Raw genomic sequence first — 16,000 nt, 5'->3', positions numbered from 1 at the left:
CAACCCAGCCATTAAGCCCCAGCCATTAAGCATCATCAAGCTTTATTTGGTTCCCTAAGAAACATCTTGATTAAATGTATTGCAGTTAAGTAGAGGGTACTGTAGCTGTGGAAATGAGATCGAGGCTGTTTACAGTAGTATCCCAATAAAATGCAGGTTGGCATCTTGCCTTGTTCATGCATTCTGTCCTCCAGTTGTGGTGGCACAGCCACCATTCCCATTTTGACTTGTTCCTGCCTTCTGTCAGAACTGTGGTGTTGTGCTAAAGTACACAGCCCAGCTTGCTCTGTGTGTTTCACCTCTCTTCATATTCCCCTTTGTCCACATACTGACCTTCTGAGGCAAAGATACTTTCCTCATTCTACAGCCTGAGAAAGAGAAAACCCAGAAGAGTTGCTCCATATAAACACCTGAGACAGAGCAAAAACTTACATTTAGATTTTTCCCTTAAACCTGCAGTCTAGCTTCTGGGCTGCTCTCATTCCCATCTTCCTCCAGGTCTGTTATTAGTATCATCATATACCCCTTGTATTTGCTTTAAAAGGAAGGTTACTTCATTTTTCTGTTGTTCAGTTTAAAGTTTGTATCCAAAATTTCTATGTACTTCTTTCATTGTGTGAAACACTGCTTTATCGGTATCTGCTTCCCTCCGGATAAAGTTTATCTAAAATAACTAAGCTGTATCTCTGTGTACAGAAAGATCTCTCGCCTACAGAGTAAGGAAGGGGACCAGAGTGGTATTGCTTCTGTCTTTCTCATCTAACCTTGGGCTCTGACGCTCAGTGCATGAGACTGGACTCCTGTAGGCAAAATGGAGCTCTGCAGCATCCCTTGCAGGCTGCGGTGCACACTGACACTCAGAGCAGTGCAAATACACAAAGGAAACTCTCAGTGAAGTAACCTCTGTCCCCAAGGCCTCCCAGATTTTCTCATTCAGGTAGCAGGTGTCTGCTTTTAGCAGTATCTACTCTGGATGTTTGGCAGCATGGGCTACTGGATATACAGCAAAACAGACCGATGGGCAGGGGCACGCACCAATGCTAAGCCATGCAGGCAGCACCTCGAATATGTCCAGCAGGCTCACTGCGCGCTTACATATCCATTGCTTGTGCATCTCCTCATGCTGGAGCAGATGCCTTTGAACCTGCTGGTGTTGGCAGACCTTCACCCTCTTCTCTGCAGCACCTGCAGCTTGGATTCATTTCTGGTTTTGTTATGGGCTATGGGCAGTGTATGAAGGCTGGAGTGCCAGTGTGACTTAGCTGGATGTATGGCCCTTGGCCAGCAGCAACTGTCAGAACTATAACAAGCTTCTGGGGGGAACCTGAGGTGGTGAGAGGAGCTACAGGAGGTCACAGGAAAACACTGAAAATGCCACCCCAGCCCCAAGTACCACTTGCATCGTGATTTGCCTTTAGTAACTTGCTGCCAGATCTGGATGATAGTGTATCTGTGGAGCTGCTTGGAGGGCAGTGACTAATGTGCGTGAAGGTGTTGCAGGCCATCGCTGATGTGTGTGGCGGAGAGCTGGGCAGGGCTCTGAGCCTTGGTACAGAGAGCACCAGCGGGGCTGGAGGGTGCAGGCAGAGCTATATGGGAATTCAGGGCTAGGGGTGTAGGGGGTCACGTAGGACTGGAGCTGTGTTGTAAGGCAGTAAGCGACAAGCTAAATGGTGTGTGTGGTGACGGAGTGAGACAGTGAAAGTGGGGGAGTGATGTGCATTGGGCAAAAGCACAACTGGGAGGAGAAAGAAATTATCAAAGTTTCTTTAAAACCACTGTGCTGAAGGGAAAGGTCAGAGCAAATGGTTGATCACCCTAAGGTCAGGACAGATGAGATACCTTTGTTAGAATGTCACCAGTGCTGGAAATCCTGTGCCAAAAGAAGCTGTGGAAAGGGGATTGTGCCTGGAATAGCTATAAGGTCTCCAAGAGGACCTGAGTGCTAAGGTCACGTAGATCCATTGATCTGGGAGCCCTGCCTCACTCCAGGGGTCAGCCCAAGGTGGCACATGGCAATTACTTTTATCAACAATGGATGAAAGGGGAATTGGTGTGGGAGAAGTGGGAAATGTGACTGCAGTTCATGAACCCTCTCAAATGCTTACAACATCCTGTCTCTTTGCATTGTCCTTGCTGCACCTGTTTCTGGGTAAGCAGAGTTAGTGTGTGAAGTGCCTGGGTGACAGATTGCTGTGCCCTGGCCTGAAACAGTGGATGTCACATCTAGTTTTAGGCCCACACCCATATGCATTCTTGCCTCTATCCCTTTCCTTATTTAGAGCAAGCCTGGTTTATTTAAAAAAACAACAACAAACAAACAAAAAAACCACCCAAACAAAAACCAACCAATCAACCAAAAAACACAAGAAAAGAAGCCTTTGCTCTAAGAACAGTAGGTAAATAGGTAAATGAGGGGATTAGAGTTGTTCTTATTCTGTAGCAAGGTGCTACCTTCAGACCGGGGCAGGGCATCTCTTGGATGAAGAGAATCATCTAGAAAGATCCTGCAAGATTGTCCTGAACTAATGCTTATATGAGAGAGATGAAGGTGATCAACTGTTTGCTGTGATATGGGTCCTGAATGAAGAGAATAGCTGAAGTAATACAAAACCCCATTTCTGTTGTTCTCTTTAACCATGAATTCCCCAGCTTATGCTCTGTGAGTTTATTTAAATTGGACCTCTGCTTCTATTTGGAAGTAATTTTTTTGTTTTCTTGAATAAAACATCTTTTCCAATGCTGTTGCCCCTCCCCAAGCCACAGTCAAGCAGCATCTCAGCCTAGTTCCTTAAATCAAGAGAATTGTTTATGTCCTTGGAGGCTGGAATAACAACATCTGAAGAAAGCCATGAGACACAGCAGGAATTCATTTGTAAGTTAATGAAGGCTGTGCAGTGCAGCGCAGCGTAAGGATGATCAGAGCTGCCTGGGCAGCGTTTACCAAGCTAGATTTCTTTCTGTTGGTATTGTTCTCTCTGGAAGCATCATGGACCAGCTTAAGTACTGCTTACATATGAGTTTATTATAGTATTTCTTGGTACAAAGACGTATGCTGTGTAATAGAGAAGTGTACGTGACAAAAATAGGAGAAAGTGTGATATGGAGCAAAAGGGACAATCTACTTGCTTATATGCCCTACCAAAAGGAAAAACAAAATAAAAAGACCATCTGGGTAGTGGGGGTTTTTATGTAATAATTTGTTACCTGGAGGCAGACTAATGCTTTGGTACTCACTGGAGGGGGCAAGACTGAAGTGGAGATGGGGCTGACCCCTACGCTGTGTTTCAGGCATTAGCCTGCTCATGAAATTCACTTGGAGGAAAGTGTCCGTGATCTGCATGGGACTGAAATCAGAGCACCTGTGGGGTGAACTACTGAGCAAGATGGGGTGATGGACTGCAGGAAGCAATCTGTTGAGCAGGTCTTTCCACTTGGCGCTTGATTTGGAGGAGTCCTGGTGGACTCTGACCTTGTTCCTCAACTGAAGGGCATGTGGCAGTTTAGAGCCCTGACCCTGAGTTCACTCCCCCGCTGGTTGCTACAGCTTTGGCAGTGGTCTTTAACTGTGCTATGTCTGCATTTCTCTATTGGAAACACTCTAACTTGCAGGACTCTCTGCTGGCCAGTTACCCGTTGTACGTTGTACCTACAGGCATAGAAGGGGTGAGGGCTATGTCTTCCCTCAGAGGGATGCTGTCAAGAGATTCGTGGAGAAGGCTGCTTCTGTGATAAGCATTACACACTGTGGACACTTGAACTGGTGGGACTTGAGGCCTCTGTACAGAGAATATCTATTGAGATCAAGTTAACTCGTAGGCCTACTGTGCACCGTGCCATTCAGCCCTTACGGATCAACAGCGCTGCAGTGGTGTTTTGATCTTTATAAAATAAATGTTGTCAGTCAAACTGGAGGGGAAGAAAGAGTATACTGTCAACCTTTAACACAATACAACACTAGAACATATGGTAGGGAGACAGTTGTCCCCTGCATGTGAGCCTTGATGCAGCCTGTGTGATCAGCTTGCTTAGTACTAGGAGTTGGAGGGTCTTAATTCCAGATTTGCAGGCACAGAGGCAGGAGATGTCACTGCAGAGGACAGGAGGGGGAAGAGGGTGTGCCATATTCAACCCATCCTCAGAAAGCGAGTTCTCCGACTTAGAGGTGGCAGAGCATTCAAGTGCTGCTGGGTGACAGCTTCTCCTTCTCCAGGCAGAGGGTGCGATGCCTGATGAAATGAAAGCTGGCGTACTGCATCACGCCACCAGAGAGAGCCACGCTGCTCGGTCTCTCCCAAACCGTTCCTGCTAGACATGCAGGCATCTCTTTCTTCTGTGCAGTGGAGATTTTACTACTGGAAGCTGCAGAATAGCTGAGTCCTGTCTTTATGCTGGGGAGGACAACTTCCCCAAGGCTGCAGAATGGGTCTGCAGCAAAGCCAAAAGCAGTGGCCCACTGATCTGGAGGGGTTCTCAAAGGGATGGAAAGCAGCTTATTCCTCATCATGCAGCCGGCTTCTGGCACTTGCTGTTGACTCTGACAGATGACAGTGGTTGTGGCTTTTGGGACCTGGATACCTTTCCAAGTACAAATGGGCTATTCACTGGCTGATATGAAACAAGTCATCAGATAGTAAATTGGGCTTTGCAAATAATTATTTCCCACCCCCCACCCTTCAAGACCAGTGGCACAACTGAAAAATTCAACTTAGATCAAAGCCAAAGGAAAGGGAAAACTATGAGTTCCTTTTTCCTTGCCAAAAGAAATTTTCTGTTGTTGTTTTCCACAACTTGAAATCCATCTTTCAGTCTGAAGAAAAATAAGCTGGTTTGGGGTTTCTTCAAGGAAAGTGAGGGAATTTGGAGACTAGACTCTTGAGATTGGTAGTGAGTGCTTTTCCACCAGCTAGTGTGCAACAGGGTAGTCAGAGAGATGGGAGATGTACGTGCACTGTCGCCTGCTGATGTTGAGCTGTATGTTTCACGTGTACATAAACACACAGACAACAAGCACTCTTTTCACCCATTCTTTTATAAAAAAAAGTTCCAGTAGCTATCTACCCACTTTCTGAACAAGCATATTAACTATGGACTACTGGCAGAAACAGGGGCTAATGGCAACTACATTCCCACCTACAGAAGCCAGAATGCAGCTTCGAAAACCCAAAACATACACTTTTCCAGCAAACATGCAATATGCTGGAACAGCCCAACTCTTGTTTGCATTTAGTTTAGGAATCGACTGTCGCAGTACACAGCTCTTGATGAGAATCTGCTCAGGACCTTCCTGAGGCAATGAGACCTTGCTAGCCCCCAAGTCTAGGGCAGGGTTCGTCAAACCAGCAGAGATTTTTCTGACATTTATTGGAAGTATCAGTCAGCTCAGGTGACCTGCCTCAGTGCAAAACAGTGCCACTGCAGGGATTTTGCTGCTTTTGTTGTTAATCCAGTCCCCACTTTCAAAGGGAGTGTGCAGAGAGAGAGCTACTAGGGTTGCTCCTATGATGATGCCACTGTGCGTGTGTTGGGCTTATTGGAGTTGCACATCGGGATTTTCTGGAGCATGCTAGTTGTTCTTACTCAAACACCTGATAAAACTAAAGCACACAGAAAGCCCAAGCACAACTGAAGAAACACTGGTAATATTTCCCTGAGAGAGCTGGGAATGAGTTTGTGTGCAAGATCTTAATCGGAAGAGAAGCTGCTGCAGTAAGCAAGGATAACTCTCCCCCTAGATTTGGGATTGCTCTTGTGGTGGGAAAATGGGGTCCTACGGTAAATATGGACATGAATGTTAAAGCTCTGCCTCAGTGCTCAGGTGGACAGAGCAGGCCAGTGGTGGTATATTACAGCATTGCTTGGGCTATGAGTCAGATCCAGCTTCATCACCATCATGTGGCTTTCCAGTCACAAGGACACGTTTGTCCCCTCTCATGCTTGCGTTGCTGCGTGCCTTGAAGGAAAAGGAGTCAGAACTCAGTTCTGAGGCTTACTCTGCCACGGGTCTGCAGCAAGACATTCAGCGCCCAAAGGAACAGACCTTCTGTTTTCTCTTTCTGCAAACCCAAGTGGCAGCGTGGGGACTGAGATGCAGGCAGCCCACGGCCAGCTGCCCTCCCGAGTCACAGGCTGGAAGAAACCCTGGGTTTGTAAGCAGTGCTCTGCCACCCGGAGAGGGTCCTGTGCTCCTTCCTGGCTATGGCTGCCTGGGAAAAGACCGTCAAAATATATTTCAAGTACAGTTAAACTGAGTCAACTTTGCATGTATGGACAGCTTGCCTCAAATGAGAGCAATGAGCTGCGTTAACAAAGCCTAGTTTCTGTGGATTTGTTTTGCAGTGGACATAGGAGAACCTAATACGGACCTTGGTGATCAGAGCTCTCTTGCAGAGCAGGATGTGCCTGTCATCCACATGCATTCAGATGCTTGATAGAGCCTGAATCAGCACACTGGTTTCCCTAACAGTGGGAGCATCTGTAGGTTTATCTTCCATCTAGTTGCTTGTTGATATGCAAGGCATAAAAAAAACCATCATTCCAGCCAACACTGATAAAGACATAGAGGTCTCATAGTAATTAACCACCAAGCTCAGAAGTTGCTGAGTGGGAGGGGAGAGGAGCTGCAAACAGCACAACAATATCAGCTGCCTCTTTCTTAGGGAAAAAAAAACAAAACTGCCAAAAAGATTTAAATTACTTAGAGAGCTCTGGGAGTGGGGAAGCAAAACCGAAATTGCTGGGGGAGAGGAAGAGAAAGGCAGATTTGTGGTACTGTTACAAGCTGCAAAGAATCCAGACCAGAGTAGCTAGAGGTGATGTACATCATGCTTGCAGTGACTTCACAGACCTGAAGGGGTTAACCATGCTTTCCATTCCCAGCACCTTAGGCTACATGATACAGTTGGGTTCCCAGGAAACACTCGTATCTCCAAATACAGGCAAGGAAGCTGTAAGCTGCAGCTCTTGTTTGGTTAGAGGCTAATCCTTGAAAACCCAAGTTGCCTGTACTCCCAGGGCTGATCATCAGCTTGAGCCTCAAGGGAAAGACAAACACCTGAAGCCCTTGTACTAACAGGTAAACAGGAGATACTGGCTTTTACATTCATTGCAATACCACCTTTTTTTTTTTTTTTTTTAAGGGAAAGAAGAATTAGTGGATTTGCTTGGGTAAAACTTGACAGACAGTGGGGCAGCCAGTTTGGACACTCTTCCCCAGAACTGGACTGCAATCCAAGTGGGGGTGGCATGGGTGGTAATTTAACTGCCATCTTCACTGATCCAGAGCATCCTCACTGGTCTCAGTCCTGTAGCAAGTACAACAAGTACAGCATCCTAAAACTGAATGTTTTATTTTTCTGTCTCTGTTTTATCTTACCGAGATCTGGTCTCCTGACTTCTGGCCTGACACTTGCTGCAGGCTCATTCAGGTTGCTAAGGGGGGCAGAAATTCGTCCCAAAAAGTCTTAGGTCCCCATTTGCTGCTGATGTCTGAACTCTGAAGCAGCGTTCGATTAAGATAACGGACTAGCTGGGCAGGGACCACGGCTGCCCTTTTGATGCAATTCTAAGCGGGCTGTGAGCTTTCAATAAAAAGTAATTAATGGTAAAGCAAACTCCTGCAATCCTGCAGAGTCTCTTCTATTTCTGTTACTTAGGCTTTTAAAGGCGACAGGATCACAGTGGCTTGACTTTCTTCTCTAGCCAAAAAGGAAGAGCACTTAATCTAGTGACCTCGCATTTATCTTCTGCCCTTCATTAGCGCCATCTGTCTCCCTCTGCCTGTTGAAAGGCAATTGTGCCTATCCTCATTGCTGGGACAATACAAATATTGCTCAATTACAGCAATGCTCTAAATGCAATTACTCAATTGCAATGTTAATTGAATTATTTGAGTTTAATTATTCCATTAGGAATTCTGTCAGTATAGCCTAAGTTGCTTGCTTTCTCTCTGGGCTAGCGGCACAATGCGACATCTGGCCACAGAAGGAAGGACTGGTTTTATTCAGACTCAGACAGCCCTAATTAGGCTGGGAAAAGTCTGGCACTGTTCAGAAATGGTGCTCTCAAGTTCAGGGACAGGTGTTGAGGCTGCAGGGACCTTCTTTCCTTCAGTCAACAAATTTCCAGGCACAAAAATACTTGCAAGCAGAGGACAGTAACTATTTATGAAGAAATAATTTTGTGGGAGAGCTAGTGTCAAAAATACTTGTGAGGGTTTTGCGAGTGAAGGAATCTGTCCTAAGAGATACTTGGCAGAAACCAAAAGGACCAGCTGCACAACGTGAGCCTGTAGTTAAGACTACCTATAGTCAGCAAGACAGTTGCTAAGGGCTGCTCATAGGCCGTGTAGGAGCTGAGACAGGACTGCAGAGCAAAGCTCACCAGCTCTTGTGGTAAATTCACCTGGGCAAACAGAAGAGCTGTTTGGGGTTTGTTGCTGATTCATTCCTAGGAGAAGTAGGATGAAAAGAGTTAGGATTAGGAAGACATGGACCTGTATGCCCTTAACCCCCTTTGAAACTCCCAAGCCGTATGCATGCAATACTGGAAGCTGCAAAAATAGCTCCTAAAAAGCCTCAGAAGCTGAGTGATCCTAATGGCTGCTCCCGGTATCTTGGGTGTCACACCTCCTTCGTGTAGCTGCAGAGCACTCGGCAGCTTGCTGCTCAAGATGCATTCAGCCCATTGCATGGCACTGGTTATTTGAATTTCCCAGGCTGTTTTCTGTGTTAATTTCCATATTTTCCAGTATTACACTTATGGGCTCTCTCAGTCATCTTGCTCTACATGCCCATGTGTACACACATGAATGCTTTTCTGCATCTCCAACCTGCAGCCTCATCTCTGTTTGAGAGATGTTACCCTATCATCAGCATTATCTTCAAAGCCCTGGCTTTTTCCAATTTAACAAGGAATTGGATTTCCACGCCTGCAGTATCTCAGCATCTCTCCCCTCTGTACCTGCTCTGTTTTCCTGCCTGCTGTCCAGGATGTCTCTGCCATTCTGGCAAAGCTTCCTTATTTCATTTCTGGCAGATCAGGTCTGTGAAGCTCAATCTTGCAAAGCTGCTTTGGTGCTAGCGGAGGTACCAAGGCACTGACTGGGGCTTTTCACAAGCACCTACAGCAGCTTCCTGCTGAGGCTTGCTGGCTATTCCTGTGGCAAAATGGAATGGACTTATGGGGAAAGCAATAGCCTGGCACTGGGGAGCCTTCATCCATCACCCTCCTCTGCCTCAGGCTCCATGGGGAACTCTGAGCCCTGAAAGCCCTACCTCCTGTTTGAAATGGGAGGGAGCTGGGGGGACTCTGAGCATCACCGGGGACCTGGCAGTGCAGGTCCATTGCACCTAGCAAGGGGCAGTGCAGCAGCACACCTACCATGGGGCTGGAGTTTGTGGACATGCACTCGCCTCCGGCAGGTGTGAGACATGGGTTCTCGGGGACCGAGCAGGAGCCACCTCCTGTTCCCTGCCAGCACTGGCGCCTGTGCTGGGGCAGGTTTGCTATAAATCCATACCCATTTACGTCACAGGCAGTCGGAGCCAAACCCTGAGGGTATTGGAAAGTGGCCTTCAGATGCATAATTTTGTTCTTTTGACTCTAACGCCTCATTTAATATTTCACAATCTTGGCAATGCATTACTGTGCCAGAGACGCCCACAAAGGCCGGCTGGAGGTTCAGCGACTGACATTTACGTTATTAGGCTGGGGCTCCAGAGCTCGTGTTCGGCGAGGTGAACAGGGCTCTTCCTTCGCTCCTAGCTGGAAATACGGGGTTTGCAAAAGCTTTTGGTGCTGCCTGTTAGCACTGATCCAGCTGATGGTTACGGATGGCAGAGAGGAGTCAGGACAATGCTGCTTTTGCAAACCTTGCTCAAGGTTTTCTTTAAATGGAAAGTCTGGACTAGGGTGAAACCATCAAGAAACACGTTGGGCCCTTGATAAACACCATCCTGAGTCAGAAGCTGTTCCCCAGCACTCCTGTTCTGAACCGCTTCCAGATCCTCTAAAGACACCGGTTTAAATAATTGCCCTTCCGTTTGGAAATATTGGCTCTTCTCTTGTATCAAATAACACCTAATGTCACTGTTGCTGAAAGCGAGTAGGACAAAATTGCCTGCCTTATTTTTCCCAGTGTGTTGGCTTTATGCATTTGGCAGCATTTGGAGTCAAATCAATCTTACTTTCTTCCCCTGGACAGGTACTTAGTTTTGCTGATGTCAGGGCTCAGCTTTCATGCGGGGAGGGGAGAGGAGGCAAACCGTGGCTGAGAACACGGGGAAGGGGGTTGCAAAGCCCCTGGGAGGGAAGTTGTGAGGGAAGCTTGGCTGGGAGGGAAGCTGGGAGGGAAGCAAAGGCTGGGAGGGAAGCTTGAGGCTAGTGCATGCATCTGGGATTCGCTCTATCTGCCTCCAGCTCCTGCCTTGGCTGCGAGCTTCCCCTGGGCAAGCCGCTCTGATCAAGCTGCTTATACACTCTAAGACCCCAATCCCACTCACAAGCCAGTTTCAAACTTTCAAGGGGATCTAGATGTCTACAGAGTTATCTACCTGCTATCCAGGCTTCATGGTATCTGCCCTGGCTTTCAAATTGTTTCAGCCTCTTTACGTAACTTGAGATGGGAGGGACTGAGGTGATGCTTGTGTTTGAAAATCCCCATGGGCCAGGGGTGAGCAGTCATTCCTGTTCTCCAAGATAGCAACCCAACGCCCTGTGTGGCCAGAGCACCAAGGCAATGTCCCCTCCCCTGGAAAGGCCAGGGAGGGGAGCAGGGCTGGGGCAAGAAAATGTTGGTGGTTGGAGGTTGCTGCTTCCCTGTGGTGGGTGGGGTTGGAGCCAGGCTGCAGCAGCCTCAATGGTGTTCCCACGGGCTCCTTTCCCCCAGGCTCTGCTTGTCAGCAGCTCAGAGCCACTGCTGGACATGTAACGCAGACCCCCAGCAGCACGCTCAGACCTCTCGCACACCACTCTGAAGCTGCGGGCTGTTGGTGCCTTTATGTGTTTTGTCCCTTTGCTGCTCTAGACTCCTTTGATCTCACTTTTGAGTTGTTTTGTTGGGGTTTTTTTGGGTGATTTTTTTTGTTGTTTGGTTGGTTTTTTTTAATCCTGGAGCTGTTCTGTGCCTCAGTTTCCCCAACTGTGAAGCAGGGACAACACTGTTACCTTCTGCAGAAGCGGGCTAGCAGAGGTCTAAAGACCTCAGTTTTGTGAGTACCGAGGTCCCGTCATGCTTGGGGACTTCTACAACTGCGACCAACGAGGTGTTTCTCACCCCGCATGAAGAAGCCATCCCTTTGTCAAAGCTGACTGGTTTTCAAGTAAAGTTCACCAGATGTCCTGAAGAGGAGTTGCAAGAGAAAATCCTCCTCACTCAAGTTACCTTAGGACCTGCATGGACTCCTGACCTGCGGATAGGATGGAAGATCGTCTGTGAAGAAGGCTAACATGGCAGATGGACGCGCTCCGCTTGCGTCAAGCTGCGGGATTCCCATCGCTGCCAGCGCAGCTGTGGCAAGTGAAAGACGTGCACAGCGTCCCCTGTGCTGCGAGTGTCTAACTAGTGCTGCGCTCACTGCTTGTGAGAGCTTTCCTTTCCTTACCCGTTCAGGCGCTGTTTCTTCTCTCCATTGCTGTAGATGATTCCTTTCATTCTCTTCAAGAGGCCTCCTGCTGCCTCTCAAATCTTTCCAGTTCACCTTATTTAAATACTGCAGCCCACTCCAAAACCTGATAAGGCTGAGTGAGCGCAGTGAAATGCTTCAGCTTCAAGACATGCTTTCCCTCTCGGCCAGGAGGCTGGGGATCGCTCTCCACGGTGGGGGTGCTGGGACTGGTGAAGGGCAGGCGGGTGGCAGCTGGACAGTGCTGCCGCCCATCGGCCGGGGCCCTGCCGTGGGCGCTTGGAGGGGCTGGTGAACGACCTCCCAGGGCACACAGATCCTTAGGAGGCTGCTGTGTCGTTCAGCTGGTGCTGCTGTGACCCTTTTTCACCCTTTTGGGCAAAAATGGCTTTCTCTGGGTGGCATGCGGGGGAAAAAGCTTGTGGGTGAGGCTACCAGCACTGGATTTCTGGTCTTCTTCCAGCTGCAGCATCTGCGTTTCTCCCCTCCTCCCACAGGACTGCTCCTTGGGCTGTCTTACTGTCCTGTGAGCAACGATGGAGAGAAATCTTCCTCTCCAATTAGCGCTTTCAGTGCAATTGCAGCCAGGTACTCCCTCAGATGCCATGCTGCCGAAGAGTGCTGGGTTTACAGTCGCAGCAGGGGGAGCGTAATCTCCATTCCTTGCTTTATTAGTGCTGTAATTGCTTTGGGTACAGTTATCTTTAATTACTGGCTCTGCTGGGGCTGGCTGTGCATCTTCCAATGAACAGTTTGGAGGTCCTTGCTCCCAATGAAACCACCTACCTTCACTTATCTTTTAAATCAGAGCTTATATTTAGCTGGTACCTTCCATTCAGCCTGCTCAACACCTGCATGGAGAAAAGCTGTGCAATCATGCTGTTCACAGAAGGATTTGAAAACTACCCTCCAGCCCTGCCGCTGCAGCTGAGTTGGGACGCGATGTCAAGGAGAACATCATGTCCCATAGCATTTGCCTTGCTGTTGAGCTCAGTTATGACAGTATCCTTCGCTTTGTGCATCGTTACAGAGTGAAAAAGTCTTCCAAGCACATACAAAGTCATTAAGGCGCACGTAGCCACCGAGCAGAGGAGGGAGCAGTTGGGAGTCCCCCTTACTATGAGAGTGTGAGATGAACTCTGCATCTCTTTCATGGGGCATGAAAGGCAGAGCTCAGCAAGGGGAGAAAGTGTCTGCTCAGGATCCCAAAGAACTGGAGACTTCTTCTGAAAATTAGTGCTGTAAACCAGGAAACGGGATTGTTTGCCCTGAAATCATTATTCCTTGGGTTTAACACCAGCTGAAGGGAACCAGGAGCAGCCCAGCATGTCCCAGCCTGTTGTTTCTCTTTACACACAGCCTCAGGAACAGAAACTGTTGCACAAGTTGTCTTCAGTGAACGCTGGCTCCACCACCAAGAGCTGTGCTCTCACCAGCACTGCAGAAACTGAGGCAGCGGCAGGGAAATTGTCCCTCCTGCTCATCCCCTCCCAATGACCATGGCTTTGGGACGACCATGTAGAGGGACAGTGTTTGGAGGACATGGTGCCTTAAAACAAGACACGGCACAATCGCCTCTAGTCACTCTTTTGACCCTGAGCGACCTGCATCTGGCAGAGAAGATGCTTTCCCCTTGGCAAGCCCAGCCGTGCTATACATGGTACAGCTGATCCATGCTGTATCATGTTGGAGCCAGCGGGTGACTGAAGCCATTTCACACCATTTCCCACACGGGAAGAGTGTTTCGGGCTGCAGCAGGAGAGCATGTGTCCAGAACATGCTCTACAGCCCACTGCCTGGCATGGCCGGCTGGGTCTGCAGAGGACCACATGCTGTGCCGTCTGCCTGAGCGTGCTCTGCGCAGAATGAGATGCCAGTGAGAGGGCAAAGAGCTCTCATCTAATCGTTGCTGCTATATTTATACATGAGATAGGGGAAGCGAGCAAGTTCCCACACACACTGGTGCTGGGAACTTGTGGCCTTAGGTGGGTGAATTGAGAGACAGGGCACTCCAGTTAAGTTTCTTCCTTTTGCACATAATTACTATCCTTTCCTTTGCCTGCCTGGGAGACTGGACTACCTGCAGTGCTCCCCGCGGCAGGAGGCGGCTGCAGGGGAGCAGGGGTGTGCGTTGCTGGGCAGGGAGCAGGAGGCACCCAGTGCCATACAGGAGGGGTGCAGGGACCGGCAGAGAGCAGCAGGGACAGCCTGTCCCACCAATGCGGGTTACAATAACAGGCTTTTGGCGCTTGCCATGCATGGAGCGAAATGAAATGCACCGTTCTCTTGACCGTGGTTTCAAAATGCCATTAAGGGATCAGAGTGTGCTCCAGCCCTGCATGCCTGGGTGCTGGCAGCAGGCAGGGGAATGAAATGATTGACTGCTTTCTCTCTGTGATCCAAAATGGTTTCTATGTCAGGCCATTCATTGCGGTAGCTGGAATACTAACACAATTCATTTGAGCTGCAGCCCCGCAAATGGGTGGCTTTACTAATGGCTAATCCGGGGTGATGGATGAACTTGGGGGGGATGCTACTGCTGAGTAAGGAGAAGGCAGTGAGAGGGAGGCAGCAACAGGCTGGGACCCAGCAGGCACTGTCCCAACTGTTACCCAGCCAGCAAGGAAGCTTGAGGGGGAGGCACTGGGCAGACAGGTTGGGCAAGTATCCGTGTCCCGGTCCCCTCTGCTTGAGGCAGTCATGCAAGAGGTAACATCAGAATTTAGCCACCTGATTTTTGCCAGGTCTAGACTACAGGTTAACAAAGAGATGACAAGTACAAGTCTTCTCTCCATCCTTCCTGCAGCCCTTCTTAAAAATCAGATTTTTTTTTTTTTAATTAAAACTGCCCTGGGGTTGCCAGCATCCTCAGGTAAATGAAAAGCAAAGCTGAATGCAAAAGAGGGGGCAGCAAGAAACAGTAAGATTAGCAATCCCAGGGGAGAGCAATCATGCTAATGAGCAGCAGGCAGGGGCTAGAGTGTTCCCCAGCACGCCAGCCCAAGCTTCCCGTGGATCCAGTGACTGGTCCCACCTCCCCAAGCAGAAGCACATCACTGTGTTTCAGGAGCGTTGCTCCTGATTTACACTGGGCTGAGTGGAAGGATAGGTGGTGACCGTGGTCCCCCCGTGCTGCTTCAAGGCAGGGGAAAGGGATGCCCACTGGGCAAGGTTTGACTGCATCCCACCCCCAAACCATGGCTCGTGCTGAGGATTCAGTTCATGGCAAGGCTGGTGGCTCAGGGAGGAGGACTCCTGGGAGGAGGACTGGGGCTTGTCAGACCTCTGGTTCGTTCTGCATGGAGGGGATCATGCTGGACTCTCATGACAGCACCTTTCCACCCAAAAAGCAGTTTCCATGCCTGCATGCATGTGAACAGATTGACTTTAAATGATTGCAGATGAAGAAGGAGCCTCTCTCAGTTATTGATCACCTACTGATTACTCCAGCACTTGGTATTCAGCTTGTAGATAAGATTACAGGGTAAATCTAAAAAGGAAGCAGGCAGATGATAAGATTCTGCTCATTTACAATAAGCTCAAAGAACTTTTCTCCCTCTGCCCCCCCTCCAGCTTTATTACAAAGTCCAATAAAATACCCTGAGGACAAGAAGGAAGAGAGAGGAACAATTCAAAGGGAACATCAAAAGGCACCTCTATCCGTTTTAGCATGTCAAGTAACAGGCACAGAGAGGTGCTCGCAGCCAAACGCGGTGGCTGTTCTGAGCGGAGCAGCCCACCACCCTCCCTGCCACCCCCGGGTCAGCTCTGCTCGTCCCAGGGCTTCACTTCCTCCGTGCTGGAAAGACAGACCCAACCCCATGCGTTTTTGTAAGATCTCAGATAAGTTTCTATTTTGATGGCAGTGATGAAGTGTTAGATGGGGAGTTCAATGCAATAGGCTGTTCTCACTGTTTTCAGCCCATCTCTGCAAAACAGGAGAAAAAACAAATGCTTTGCAGCTAAAAATAATGTATTCCTCTTCTTTCTCCATGCTGCTGCAGTGCTCTGCTTTGGGCTCCTAGCAGTGCCAAGTGCCCTGGATCTACCAAGACAAGCTGAAGGAGACTGTGATTTAATGGCAGGACATTTAAGAGCTATGCGCACCTTTGCCAGCCCTGGAAGCATCAGTCTTGCGATATCAAGTGGCTGAAGTAAGCCCCAGCTCCTGGAGTCATGGGAATTATTGAGAATTTTTAAATCTGGAAGAAACGTAGTCTCTTCCACTGGACAGCCATGGGAGGTTTCTCCCAGCTCCATCCTCTGAGGGCAGGGAAAGCGTCTCCCTCCTCTGAGCAGCAGCCAGGACATCGCCATAGGCGCTGTCCAAAAAGCGAGGATCCTCTGGACCTTCTTTATGGCTGCCACTGCTTAAG

At 48.8% G+C, this 16,000-nt stretch overlaps 1 protein-coding gene across 1 annotated transcript in view; it reads left to right on the top strand.

Annotated features, from left to right (window-relative positions):
* Positions 1-16,000, top strand: part of LOC142087719 (thymosin beta-15A homolog) — a 463,475-nt gene that overhangs the window by 333,563 nt on the left and 113,912 nt on the right. The window lies entirely within an intron of this gene.

This window comes from Calonectris borealis, chromosome 13 (assembly GCF_964195595.1).
Source record: "Calonectris borealis chromosome 13, bCalBor7.hap1.2, whole genome shotgun sequence".
Lineage (NCBI taxonomy): Eukaryota > Metazoa > Chordata > Aves > Procellariiformes > Procellariidae > Calonectris > Calonectris borealis.
The sequence above is the reverse complement of the archived record's forward strand: the minus strand, read 5'-3'. Positions and strand labels throughout refer to the sequence as shown.